Below are 13851 nucleotides of genomic sequence, written 5' to 3'. Positions count from 1 at the left end.
ATTTTGGAAGACGCAGAGCTGTTTGAGGAATTTGTGTCCTTTGAGACTACTGGCAGATACTCTGCAATAAATGAGTTGGTGTTCTTCCTGGAGATCATGTCGCAGTGTGGCCCCTTCTCCACAGACTCCAAAGCAAGCTGTCCTTGCAGCCAGAACCTATTCTCCTGACATACTGAAAGGACAAGATAATCCTAATATTTTCACTGTCATTGTCAGGCAGGCTCAATCTGCAGATAGTAAAAAAGGAGAAGGAAAAGAGAAGATTTTTGAGACAGAATGCCCTTGACTGTTAACATAGATCCCTGAGAAGGGTGACGGTGGTGGTGTTGAGAAGACAGTCAAGATTATAACTCTGGGCACTAAGCTATATAAATAATAATAAACACAGGAGACAAGAAAGGAAACAGGACTTGTGAAATGATCACAGCAAGGAACAGGATGTAAGAAGAGGGTTTTGAAAACAGAGCTAGGAAGGAATAGAATCACCATCAGAGAATGAAGAGAGAAGGCAATAGATAAAGAAGAAGAGATGTAGGGAAGGGGCAAGCAGACAGGCAAAGAACAGAGAGGAGGAGATACAGAAATACAAAGTAATGAAAAGAAATAGAATACTAGAAAAACAGATACAAAATCGAAGCTAAGTGAGAATAAAGAAGATGGAAAAGAAAATATCAAAAAAAAAAAAGGACTCAATAAAGAAATACATGTATAAAATCTGTTTAAAAGTGAAAAAAAAAAAGAATGATTCTATGGAGATGGAGAGAGAATGAGATTGGGAAACAAAGGGAGACTGTATTTTGTAAAGTAGTAGAAACTTATGCATAAAATAAGACTTCTCATTACTTTTTATTATTTATTACTCCTTTTTTACAGTGCAACGATGATACAGCTATGTCCAGGCCTAAGAAAAGGATTGAGACACTTATGATACAAGTTTAGATAAAGAGGTCCATTTTTATGTCTGCAGACATTTTTTTTTATTTTTTTTTTCAGCTGCTGCTTCCGCATAACTGAGACCTGTTTAGTGCAAATGAAAGCAGTTTTCTGGATGAAGCAACCTTTTCCTTTTCCTCAGAGTCTTGGGCTCCACATCCACTCCCTGCCAGGACAGGTGCGTCCCACACAGGTAATACCCATATCTGTTATTTACAAGTTTCTCTCTCTGCCGTGCCAGACTGCACTATGTCTGACTAAGGCCAATGCTTTTTACTCTCTCATTTTCATGAACACATAATTCATTCATAAATTTTTAAAGGAAAAAGAATCATTGTTTAATGAACTTTTGTGAAGAAAACAGAGCAAGGGAAGAAAGAAAAGAAAGTATATGAACTCCTTACTCCCTAGACTTATGACCTGCATAACTCCAATCATTGTGTTGTTTAGACTGCCTTCCTATTTAGCCAACATTAAATTTGTATGCTCCCACACGGTTGTGTTGCTACTTTTATTTTTTGATCTACACTACTGGGATTCTCTGAGGAAACATGATGGTCAGGAGGAGGAGGAGAGGCGAGGACAGCCATCTCAAAAATGAGGTGGAAGCGCCTTTCCAGCTCTACGCTGGTTGCACTCAGGCAGGTACAAGCTGACGGGAATCAGTAGTGGCAGCCATGCGAACGAGGTCAGAGTTGGTTCCTCTGTGGCCTTTTTTTTTTTTTTTTCTCCAAACTCTGAAAATGTGGGTGTACATGTTAAAACTGCCCTATGAGGCAGCTCTGACATGTGGGGCTGCCTGGCACCAACACAGCACATAATAACACGAAGCATTTGGCAGCATTACAGGGCTAATCTTTACGTAACTGTTCCTGAACAACTTTAGTGTACTGAGCACAAACAAGCTTTCCATCAGCCTTCGGCTGCATGCAGATTGCCTTGTGTCACCTGCTCCTCCACTGAGCAAACATTAACTCTGGTCAAGGCAAGGAGATCCTTGTTCTGCATTTGTAGCTGACTCTCCCTAAATGACCTCCTTGTTTTCCAAGGGTATTCATGAACCAGAGGCGCATTTGTCACACAGGTCCCTTTTAATAGGATTTTTTCTCCTAAGCACAGGTGTAGGTAGGAAATTATGTTGTGGATTGTTTTTGGGGGAGCTGTGGTGGAATGGTTTGATTTTTCAACAGTTGCTCCACTGTGGGCTAATGGAGAAGGTACGTCTTTTTTAGTTAAGACACTGATGTGAGACTTTGGGGACCTGGAACTGAAATAATGTTTCATTTGTTCTACCTTTTGCCCATTTTCTTAGATGTCAATGTAAGCTCTTTACAGTCATCTCCTATGCTTTTGTTGCCTACTTCAGTGGGACCTGGTCTCCATTAATACTTTCGTTCTGCAAAGAACAACACCAGGCCACAGGCCAACAATAATGAAATTAGGGTGAGGAAATGCAGACCAGAGCTTCCCAAGCACCTGGTAATGAGGCTTTTACCCTTGCAAAAAGGCAACTGAGTGCAAACTTCACCTCTGCCAGGCAGAAGTGGAGCATCTCTAGCTGCCACCCTGACCCCAGGTACCATGGCCTGTGCCACTTCCCCACAGCAGCACTTCTCCTGCCGTGTGCTCTTTTCACTCTGCATTGTGCAGCCACAACACATGTGCTGCCGCACAGCAGAACCATGTGGCAAATACATAAAAGTGTGTATGTTTCTGAGTGCTGGAAGAGAGCCCAAATTTTGCTGGCAGCAAGGCCAACTCTCCTCCTTTCCTCAGTGAGGCCTGCAATGTTCCTCAGTCCCACAGACATGAACCCTCCCCAGACTCTTTCTGCTGTGGCCATGGGCCACCGACCTGCGTGTCTGCCCTTGGTGGCCTAGGTGTGAGGGGACCGAGATCCTGGCAGGCTCCTCTCCTCGCCATGTTCTTCCTTTCATTTTAGCTCACGAGGAAGCATTGCATACTGGGAGGGAGGCAAAGCAGAAGGGAACTGCCAGACCCGCATATTGCAAAGTTGTGAAATTGGTTTTGGAATTCTGAGCTTTAAAAATAATTTGGGTTGTGTGGAGAGGAGTGGGAAGGGGAAGATCTTCTTATTTGCCTGCTAGAATTTCAAGTCTAGCTTCCTGGGGATATGTTTCCAAGTTTTTCTCATCAGCTGCAGGGACTAGAAAATAAACTCTCATGTTAAATGAAAGCTGAAATCCCCCATAGTCCTACACACTGAAGATCTGGAGCTTTAACCCTGACTAAATCACAACTAAATCTTTAGAACCAGCCCATGCAAGATGTCTTGCACCAAAGGAAGAAAAATCTATATAAAAATGTTGTTAAGCAGTTGCGGGCAAGTGCAGCTCTTAAGGGAACAGATACTCAGATGCAACCAGGAAGGAGAAGAGGCATTTTCTGTGATGTGAAGGAAGTTTATATAGCCAAAGGTGAGGAGACAGGGTCACCATAGTCTATTCCCAAAACCATCCTGTCGCTCCAGCAGTGTATTGATTTGTGGATCTCTGCATAGCATACAGACCAGGTCAGAGATGTCCCTACAATTCCTTGAAGCTTTTTTTTTTTTCTTCTTCTTCTCTTTCCAACCTTCTTTTCCATCTCCCTTTTACTTTTGGTGGCTTTCAGAGCTAGGGGGTGAGGAGGTAGTGCTATTATTTTAATTATCCTCCTCCCCCCCCACACCCACCCCTTTTGTTTTGCATAGGTTTCAATTTTTAAATCATTCATGAGTTTGCCTACTATGATAGAATGCTTTTTGATTCATTTCCAAAAAGAAGTGCATGCTAAAAAAAAAAAAAAAGCTGAAGTGCTCCAGTAATTTTAAATTGTTCTGCACAGTGCATGCCCAGACCTCTGATTCTTTCCAAATGCAATGCTTCACTTTTTATTTATTTATTTATTTATTTATTTAAGAGCACTTCATTTTGGAAGTGAATAGGGTGCTCTGGGCACGGGCACTGAAGACCAATTTAGATTTCCTAGATTGCTTCAATAATCTGAAGAGTACTCCAGTCATTTTTAACTATTCTCCACCACATGCCTGCAAGCCCATTCATTTTTGTACTGAAGTGACTACACTTAGGACAAACTCTGCTGTTCATTTGAAATTGTTCCATTCTCCATATCCACAGACCTCAAATTCCAATACAGAAACTTAATACAACATTTTGCTGCAAAAACACATTACCATTTCATGGCATAACATTACTGGCCAGCCTTTTTAATGCATTGCTCCGTGTTGTTTTAGGCAGGGCCATGTCACTACTGCCAGTTTGCTGGAGGAGACATTCCCATAATTAGTCAAGCCATTTTTTTTTTTTTTATTTTGTATTTTGGTGTTTCTGTGTTCAGCCCTGAGTTTTAATTTATTTTACGTCTGTTATAAATGACTGAGTCCCAAATAGGGTTACAATCAAAGTTTATTTATACACAGGGATGTAAGGTCACATTTCGTTATGAGGCCCTAGCATTGTGGATTAAAGTTTTTTAATCCACAGATCAGAACGCCTTTTGGCACATATATTTTATTTCCAGTTTTGGTAGGGAGTGAAGTGCATCACTAAATATCTCACAGAGCATCAGCAACAGAGCAAGGAAATAATAAATCACAAGTAATGTTAGTCCATTTCCTCCTTCCTGTGACACTCAGCTGCACTTGTATCAAATAGGGTATGGCACTTCCCAGTACTAATACTATTGTATCTGTACTGTTACTTACTGCTTTTCTTCAGGGGGTACTTCTATTTCAAATACTATCCTGAAGAGAAGACTCATGATCTGTCCTGTGAGGGTTTCATTCCCTAATTCCCTTCCCTGCCTTTACCTTGCATATATTAAAAAAAAAAAAAAAAAAAAAAAAAAAAAAAAAAAAAAAAAAAAGTCCTTATTCTTAATTCATATTTCTATAAAAGACTGTCTGCATTTCTAAGAAATATGAGCATCTTGTTCCAGGGAGGCTCTATGCTGCCTTAACTAATTAAAGCTTAACAGTAGGGCAGTGTTATGCTACACTTTGCAGTCCACCTAATGTCTTACTCAATCATGATCCAGCATTAAAATTATTAGAAGGAGGCACAGTTGCATTGATCTGCTGCTGGCATAACTTTTTGCTATATGAGTGTCCATCTTTCACAAGAAACATTAAGAGGACATGGAAGACACATGAACATGCTCTGGATTATGACCTCTGTGGCAGTCCTGTGTTGCTCCTGGGAAAGCAACTGCCCTAAGGCTGGTTTTGCATTCTCTCCCCACAGGGCAGGCTTTGGTGATGTTTTAGAAATTCTGCTGCTGAGACACTATAGCTGAAACAATGCTGTTTTTTTTTTTTTTTCTTTTTTGTCTCACCATTTTTTTTTTCTGGTGGAGGTGCAGACCACAATGCATTTTTAGTCTTGAAGACCAAATACTTGTGGCATGAATTAAAGAATCTTTGGGATTGCTATATCATGCCCCTGAGAACACAGCTGAAGCTGAAACTCGGGTTCCAGAAACTGCCCAAAGTCAATTCCAGTTTGTTTTGCTATTTGCTTCAGCTGAATTTTGCAGTTTTCAATTGCTACTGAGAATTTTAATGAGAAAAACAAAGCAAGAAAAAAAAAAACAAACACAAAACTTTATCGGAATGTGAGTAATTGATGGACAGAGAAAAATATTGTAAGCATAACAATACTGTTTCCACTTAATAATTTCTGATGCAGCCTGCATAGGGAACTCATGCTGTTTTCAGGAATCTTGCAGGCATAGGGTTAGTTCTTCTGTACCAAATGCTCTCTTTTCTTAGCTTATAGGATTTCTTACTAAATGTAATGTTTGAAAGAAAGAAGGAGCTTCAGGGGCAAGAGAAAAGGAGAATCCTGGGTTTGAACTTGTTCAGTGTTAAGATTTCAGCCAACAATACTGTTTCCTCTCCATGACTGTTCCTGCTTTGTTGGGAAGAGTATGCTGTTTGTGAGATCGCACCTTTTGAATGAAATGTTAACTTGTCCTAGCCACTTAGAGAAACTAAAGGTCTCACAGCTGAAAGAGTGGTATCTTAATCAACTTCTGACTGGGTGATTACATTCTCCCTACTTCTATTCCTTGAGATTTCAATTGGGTACAATCTTTTTCTTCACTTACACTCATCCTTTTTTATGTGTTAAGTGCTTGCTCTGTTTCACCTCTGATGGAGCTGATTTTTAGAAGTAGCTAAAGAACTTTCATCATCTAGACAGAACTTTGTGCTCTTTTAGGAAGAAAGTCACTAACATATTAAAAAAAATATGTGTTATTACTGTGTTGCTACAATATTGTGATGTGAATAAGAGAGACAGAGACAGAAGAATTATTTCACATAGTTAAATTAATTTTGAAGAAAAAGTTTTTTTTTTTTTTTTTTTTTTTTTAAATAATCTTCTGAAGTTAGATGATGGGTAATAGTTGTTTAATCAATTTCTCATATAAATATTATGATGATGTTTCCCACCTTTCTACTTTTAAGATCAAAAACACTGTATTGTAAACAAAACTCAATATCATTCCCTTATGCTTAGCTTTGGAAAGCTTAATTCTCCTTAAATTTACCTTTTTCAAAAAGCTAATGTAACTTCATGGGCATCAGTAGAGTTATTGTATTTAACTCCAAAGTAAATGAAGCATCATTATAGGCCAGAGTTTCCTTCAGAAAGTTAAATATTAAGGCAGTATTTGCTAATATAGTGATGTATTATCATTCATCCTTGCACCTGTCCAGTTAGCCATAGATCCATCCAAGCATAAGATATAGTGTAGGAGGATTCAATTCTGCAAGATTAAATCTTCAGTTAAATGAACCTAAAGTGGCTTGGGGTGGGTCTGGCAAGCTATCCCACTGAGAAATAAGTTAAAAAAAAAAGAGAGAGGAGGGGATAAGCATATATCCATAAGGCTATGTCTACAATCTGGAGAGAACTTTGTATATTTCATGCTGTTTTACTTGTACTGCTAAGGAAATGGTTTATTTTTGAATCTAATTTGGTGGCATTTAAGGATGTGTATATATAAAATAAGAATAACCTCAGTCTACTTAGTAGAAATACATGACTGTAAATCTCATATGCAAAATAAGAATCAGTCCTTAGATCTGTTATCATTCCTGAAAGTATCAGTAAGATTCAAACTTCTAGGGGTCAAGTAGCAACCTCAATACAAGGAAAGGGAGGGTGCAGCCTTCTGATTGTTTAGAATTCTGCAGAAAGACAGAAGAATTGCAGAAAACTAATCAGCTTTAACCCTTCCAACCCTGCCTGTTTTTTTAAATGTCTCTTCTCTTATCAGAATAGCACCTCCAGTTTCTGTTTTTCCCCATATGTATTCTCCATCTCTAATTATTTCTGTATCTGTTACTGGGTAATGGAACCAAATGAGAAAAATGTACTGGAGTCTGTGCAGTCTTTAAGTTTTTTTTTTTTTTTTTTTTTTTTTTTTTTTTTTTTCCACAGGGGAATGATTTAAATGATACCATGTCACTACTGGTTACAATATGGAGTTCTCCATAGTGCCTGTCCTTGGAGATATTCCAAACCCAACTGGACAGAGCCCTGTGTAATCTCTTCTAGATGGTGCTATTTTGACCATGGGGTCAGACTAGATGATGTCTAGAGGTCTTTGCCAACCTCAGCAATTCTGAGATTTGATGAGTGTTAGTGTTGAGAGTGACAAATCCAAATGGTCATATGGAAAGCATTTCCTCACTTTCATTCTGACAGGCTGTGTAAATTTGGATGGAGATTTCCCAACCAGTGAGTTCATCTACAACCAGAAATGCTAGGAGACATGTGCTGACAGTGTCTATACAGAAGTGGCCCCATGAGCAGCAGAGGACCTAGGAAGCTGGAGGACAACAAGGCAGCTGTTGAACAAATGCTAAAGAGAAGGGAAGCAGCAAAAAGGAGACAATGGGGAGCTAAAAGCCCAGTTTGGGAGAAGGGGTCTGGATGCAGGGAGGTGTTAATTTTCCCAAGCAAGTCTTGACTGCAGAAAAAATGGGAATCATTGGTCCATGATACACAGGCTTTGTTGGCTGAGCTCTACCAGGAGAAAAACATATATTGGAGTCTTTTTTTCTTCAACTACCTTTTTGAGTGACATAAGCCATGCCAGCAAAGGGATTCTTGCATCTATACAGAGGGTGTTGCTGGCTTATCTGTATCAATTAAGGGTGTGATTTTTTCATGCTTGTGACTGAAACAGCTTTGTCAACAACACTTTATAATTTAGACCTGGCTTGAGAGCTGTCCCGGCTCTCAAGCAATTGCAGAGCGCTGGGGATTTTAGAGTGAACTCCTTTATTGCTGGCAAAGAAATAAAAGGACACAAATGCAGCATAGTCATTTTGAATAGATTTTTTTTATTGTTATTCACATCACACACAGAATTTCTTTTTTGTTTGTAAAGGTGGTGAATGAAGAAGCAAAAATAGTACCCTCATAGCAGCTGTGCAGCTTCATGGCAGGGCATCCACTGAAATATAGGCTTTCTTCGTAATCAAAAGCCTAAAGGTTTCTGTTATGACCATATCCTAGCTAGAAAGGGCTTGTGATATAGCTAGACTGTCAGACACCTCCATTGGAAGCTAAGTTTACACTGGCACAAAAAGCTGATAAACTGATACAACTTCCTGAACAAGATAAGTACAGGGCAAAAGTCCTCTTTTGTAGATAAAATGGCATATACGTCAGGGTAGTTGCAGCCATAGCAGTGCTAGTTGGGAGAGGAAAGTGTGGTTTGCTGTTTCTTTGTCTTTTTTTTTTTTTTTTTTTTCCTTCCTCATAAACTTAACCAACATAGCAATGCCAACAAATCTCAACTGCCAGGCTGGTGTATTTCTCTGTGTAATTCATTCCCACCCTGAAAAAAAAAAAAAAGGTTGTTTTTGTGTAAGTCTTGTCTTTTATTCTTACCAGATGTCCCTGTATTTGGTAAGAACCGTATCTCTGACATGGACAAAATGGTAGCTCTAGATGCAGTGATATAGCACTGCTAAGGGGAATGGTGTCCCCAGTGGACTGATCCATCCTAAAATCCTGTTGATACCATGAGGAAACAATCTTCCTTCCTCCCTCCTTCTCATGGTGGTTGTGGAGCTTGTTTGATGCCCTAGTAATGCACTTCAGCTCACCACAGAGGCAGAAAACAAATGCAGCAAATAACAAAGCATCATTTTCTGCCCAGTTGGTGAACTAAATTGGTTAGCACAGAGATCAGATGAGCACCAGTGTCCATGAAAAGCAGGGTGTAACAGTGTAGAGCTGGGAGCAAGGGATATGAATGTCAGCATTAGACAGAATTAACTGTCTTACAAAGCTTCCTAACATGGGCTTAAGTGTGGGCCACAAAGTGATAAACCAGTGCAAGAATGTCCGTCGACACCAAACTGTGGATTTGGTTAGCTGATTCTGAGTATCAGTGCTCCTAGGCTTGTCTGCACTTGAAAGTATTTCTTTGATGTGTCTTGACTGGCACACTCCCATCCCTCTGAAGAGATGCTGTTTATGAGAGTCACTTGCCGAGGAAGCTCAAACCCAATTCCAGGAATAGGACTTCCTTTTAATATCAGCATTACCAGGTCTGCCTTAGGCTCCTTGTTGCCACAGCCATTTTGATCAGAAAAGGCATTTTTTTCAGACTTGTAATCAACAGAAATGATTATCATACTAGTAAAACATAGAAATGGAGACCAAGTTAAAAGCAGTGTACTTAGAGTTTTTCTGCTGGATAAGAAAATAAGTGTTTCCTTGATCACACAGAAAAGGGCGTGTAGTCTTTAAGATGGTGTGCTTAGCATTTAGCAGTGGACCATACAGCAGTTTCTGTCAGAGCTGCAGTTATAGAAAGTGACGCTTCTTTTCCATGCAAGATGTTTTCATTCTGTAAAGTTATGGTTATTAGTTTCTCTCTCTCTCTCTCTCTTTTTTTTTTTTTTTTTTTTTTTTCTCTGTAAACTGTCAACCTTCAGATCAGTGAACACTTAATGGTGTTTTTTTTTTTTTTTTTTTTTTTTAATTGCATGCATTACTTTGTTACTACCTTGTGTGTTATGTATGCAAAATCAACCCTTCTTTAATTTTAATTGGAGAAAGAAATGTGTTTGGCTAGAAGAAGACCAGACCAAATTGGGGGCTGGAGGGGGAGGACATTTTTTTTTTTCTGGGAGGGCAGCAAGAATGTGGGGAGCTTGAGCAGAAACCAATTTGGAGAGTGAATGGTGGAAGGTTGCTTTTTTTGTGAATCACGAGAAGCTCTTTAGTTGGAAATACTCAGACAGCTGCCCACACGGCAGGGTAATATTTGTGAATGCTGAAAGTTGCACAGATATTAATACGAATCACTGCACATCTGCAAATTTCTCCCTAAAAATACACAGTCCATTGCTTATTATTAGTTGCTATGTAATATTCATGTGTCTAAAATCATTCGGCACAGGAGGAGAAATAATTCCCTGGGTTTGATCAATTTCTCTGTAAGAGCAGTGACTAAATTTACTGGATACTGAGCCTGTCATGGAGCAGAGGTTGGAGTATTTCTTACCTTTACCTTAGGGGCTCTTTTAACAGTACTTTGTGTGTCATAAATACTGTGTGCTTAGCACCGGGATAGGAGTGCCTAGTGAAAAGCTGAAGCAAACAACCGACAAGCTGAAATGGTTGGGTGAACTATTCAACAAATACCTATGACAAATAAAAGCAAAATCCATTTGCAAATGATTTCCTAATCAAAATGAGCTGAATCCTTAACTAGTATTATTTGTAGCTAACAGTTTGTGAAGCTCTAACGGGCAAACAAACACTTGAAAGAAATGAATTACTATTGCTGATTTTAATTAGATTTTTTTACCATTAATGCACCCAGAGATATTAATTTGCTTCTCATTATGAGTGAATTTACTGAAAAAATATCAGGCCATGAAACAATATATATATATTTTGAATTACAGACATGGGAACAGCTACAGTGAACAGGAACTTCTACTTGTGGTAGTCTAGATACATCAAAACCTAACAGTGATGTTAGCAACTAAAGCAGAGATGTATGGTTCCTGGGCACTTACAGCACCTCCTGAAGTCTCTCAGAGGTGTTTGTGACCACACTTCTCAATACCCTATTTCTCTGTCAGAGCTGGCAGATTGTCACCAAGACATACATAAGGGCAAAACTACCTGCTACCCTTCCCTTTGACTACATGCAGTCCAAAATCAGCAGCTCTCAGGCTGCAGTCATCACCCAGTGGTTTTGCACAAGGCTATAGCAAGAAGCCTGCAGAAGGTAGCTGAGGATTATCAGCTCCTTACATTTGTGTGGTTACTTTGATGGCTAGAAAGTTGGCTTCACAGGTTTGGGAACCACTAGACACAGGCTTACGTCTGAATCCTCCTGAAATTTGAAGACTACTGCTGTAACCACGTGGCATACATATACATTTAAATGCTTGTATTGGGATGCTTAGAGGTATTTTAAAGAGACAAGAATGCCCTTGATAATATTGACTGTAGGTGCCATTTAAACAAATATCTACATGGCTGTCTGGCAACTGCGAGCTTTAAAAGTATAATTACTGCTTGGCTGTAAAAGCAGAACTTTGTTCAGGTCAGGATGTTTGGATCAGAACATGCTGTTTCAAGTTTTATTGAATAGTATGGGAATCATTACATCTTTAAGATCTGCCCTGAACCACTATTGAAAGAGAAACCAAAATGGAGTAAGGCTCATTTTAACTTATAATCATTTTATTTTTCTCAGTCTCTTCAGTTTCATTTAGTCTGTGTTTGCCTGCTCAGTGTATACAACCAGTGTCTTTCTCAGACATGGATGCAAACTACAGATAAGAATATGCACTTTTTTTTTTTTTTTTTTCTTTCCCTTTATGGCTGCTGTGAAGTTACAGTCACAATATTAAGATGACAAGAAGTTCAAGACAAGATAAAGGACCTCAGTGTGATTGGACACTGAGAGGTGCGCCAGACTTCCTCCTTTTGCTTGGCACTTCTCTTTTTATTCTTTGATTAAAGTCTTTTTCCTTTACTTACATCCTCCATTAAGATGTCTCAGTGTCATTTAGGGTGTTAATTGAGAGGAGGTTTAAGCTCATCAAGGCGATTATAAGTGATAGTTAAAAATTTCTATATATGGCCTATGCTGGAATCAGCACAGTAGGATGCCATTTTTCTTTTATCTAACTGACATTGGTAATAATAGATGAAATTATTACTAAATCGCAGCTGCAGAGATGATATCATGATTTTTTTGTGTAATCTTTGATGAAAAATTAATTTTTGAGAGGGATAATTTAAAATGATTTAAATAGTATTATACTGAAGTCCTTACTGGTAATTAACACCAATCTTGTCAGAAGTGAATCCACTTTTGCAGCTGTTTCTAAAGATACCTACAGTATTTGTAACTTTTCTGGGAGTGAAATTATAGTGTTTGGACTTTATTTTTACTACATAAGGACCATTAAGAGAAAAGGATGTTAATAGAGAAGGCTTTGTTCTCCATTGGGGCCAAATTCTATTTTACATTTGCAGTGTTTCTCTATGTCTGCCTTTAATTAGCCATGCTCAGCATGTAAGCTGAGTTTAAGCAGAGTTTAGTATATGCAAAGCAGACTTTACATGGTATTTATATGTATGTCTTTGCATGCCAGCGTACACATAGATATGTATATCTTTATGGGCTCGCTATATATGTATACACAACTTTATTTGCGAAGGGTTTAATTGCTTGAACAGATGGCTGATCAGAAATGCTTCTTCATCTTCATCAGTGACTCGTCTTTCTTTCTTTGCATCGACTTTCATCACAGTGGCAAAAAAGTGCTCTAACGAGAAACAGCTGAAAATAGATTTTTCTTTGGTACTTTCATCATGCTTTAAATGACAGAAGTGGATTTTTTTGTCCTATATATAAAGACCTGCAGGAGAAGGTTAAAAAAGGAAATATAGTGAAATCTAAATAGAAAAATTTGAATGAGAATATGGGAGAGCCTCAGATTATTCCTCTTATCTTCATATTTTACTTTCTTCTTTTTTAAAGTACATGCTGATTTTTGACAAGATATATAGTCGTGGTTATTCACGCCAGCTACAGTACCTGCCAATCAGTTTTTCTTTTCCTCGAGTTTGGTGCAGAAAGGGGGAGGGAGGGACATGAGTTGAAAGATGACACAATGGCTTAGAGGACTGTTACTTTAGGTATTCATTAAAATAGGAGTTACATGGCCAGCTTCTGCTGTTTCTGCAATTTTATTGTATTCAAATCAAAGTCTGGCTTCTGTAGGCTTTATAAAGGAAACAATGTGTCTTATAAACAGAGTGCGGGGTTCACGTAGGAGTGGTTAATTTACAAGCAGATTCAAGGCTTAAGTTGATGTGTAGATATGCAAATAATCTTTCACGTTTTTAATTTTTAAGAATGTAATCTAATATTTTATTTTTTTCCATTGTCAAAGTCTTTCTGCGAACATTTGCTGTTCCTCTCTGCTTTCCTGTGGAAATGTTACTGTTATTGTAGCAACTTTGCAAATTGGTAAACTGAGGAACACTGTGAAGAAGGGAACTAAGAAAATCTGTCTGAGAGTTAAAAGCAGAGTAGAACTTGGGGATTCTGGTCTGTCTTTTTTTTTTTTTTTTTTTTTTTTTTTTTTTTTTTTTTTTTCCAACAGCTGACCAAAACCATTGGAAAAGTATGAATTGCAAAGGAAAAAATCGCTCTTTGCATTTTTAAATGTGTTTGAATGGAAGATGAAAGAAAGACCCTATGGTTTCATGACAGCATAATAACCTGAGGCTTATTTTCCGTGTAGAGCCTAGATTTCATAGGTTTTCTCCTCAAGCTGAGTCAATAACATGTCCTCATACTCAGTGCAGCTGTAGAAGGACCATGGTCCTT

At 38.6% G+C, this 13851-nt stretch overlaps 1 long non-coding RNA gene across 1 annotated transcript in view; it reads left to right on the top strand.

Moving 5' to 3' along the window:
* The window catches only part of LOC101805074 (uncharacterized), a 119547-nt gene that overhangs the window by 11315 nt on the left and 94381 nt on the right, over positions 1-13851 (top strand). The window contains exon 4 of the long non-coding RNA XR_005266362.2: positions 994-1126. This is a non-coding gene — a long non-coding RNA (uncharacterized lncRNA). The remainder of the gene's footprint in view (positions 1-993; positions 1127-13851) is intronic.

Source organism: Anas platyrhynchos, chromosome 5, assembly GCF_047663525.1.
Source record: "Anas platyrhynchos isolate ZD024472 breed Pekin duck chromosome 5, IASCAAS_PekinDuck_T2T, whole genome shotgun sequence".
NCBI classification, from domain to species: domain Eukaryota; kingdom Metazoa; phylum Chordata; class Aves; order Anseriformes; family Anatidae; genus Anas; species Anas platyrhynchos.
This window is presented reverse-complemented; position numbering and strand designations above follow the sequence as displayed.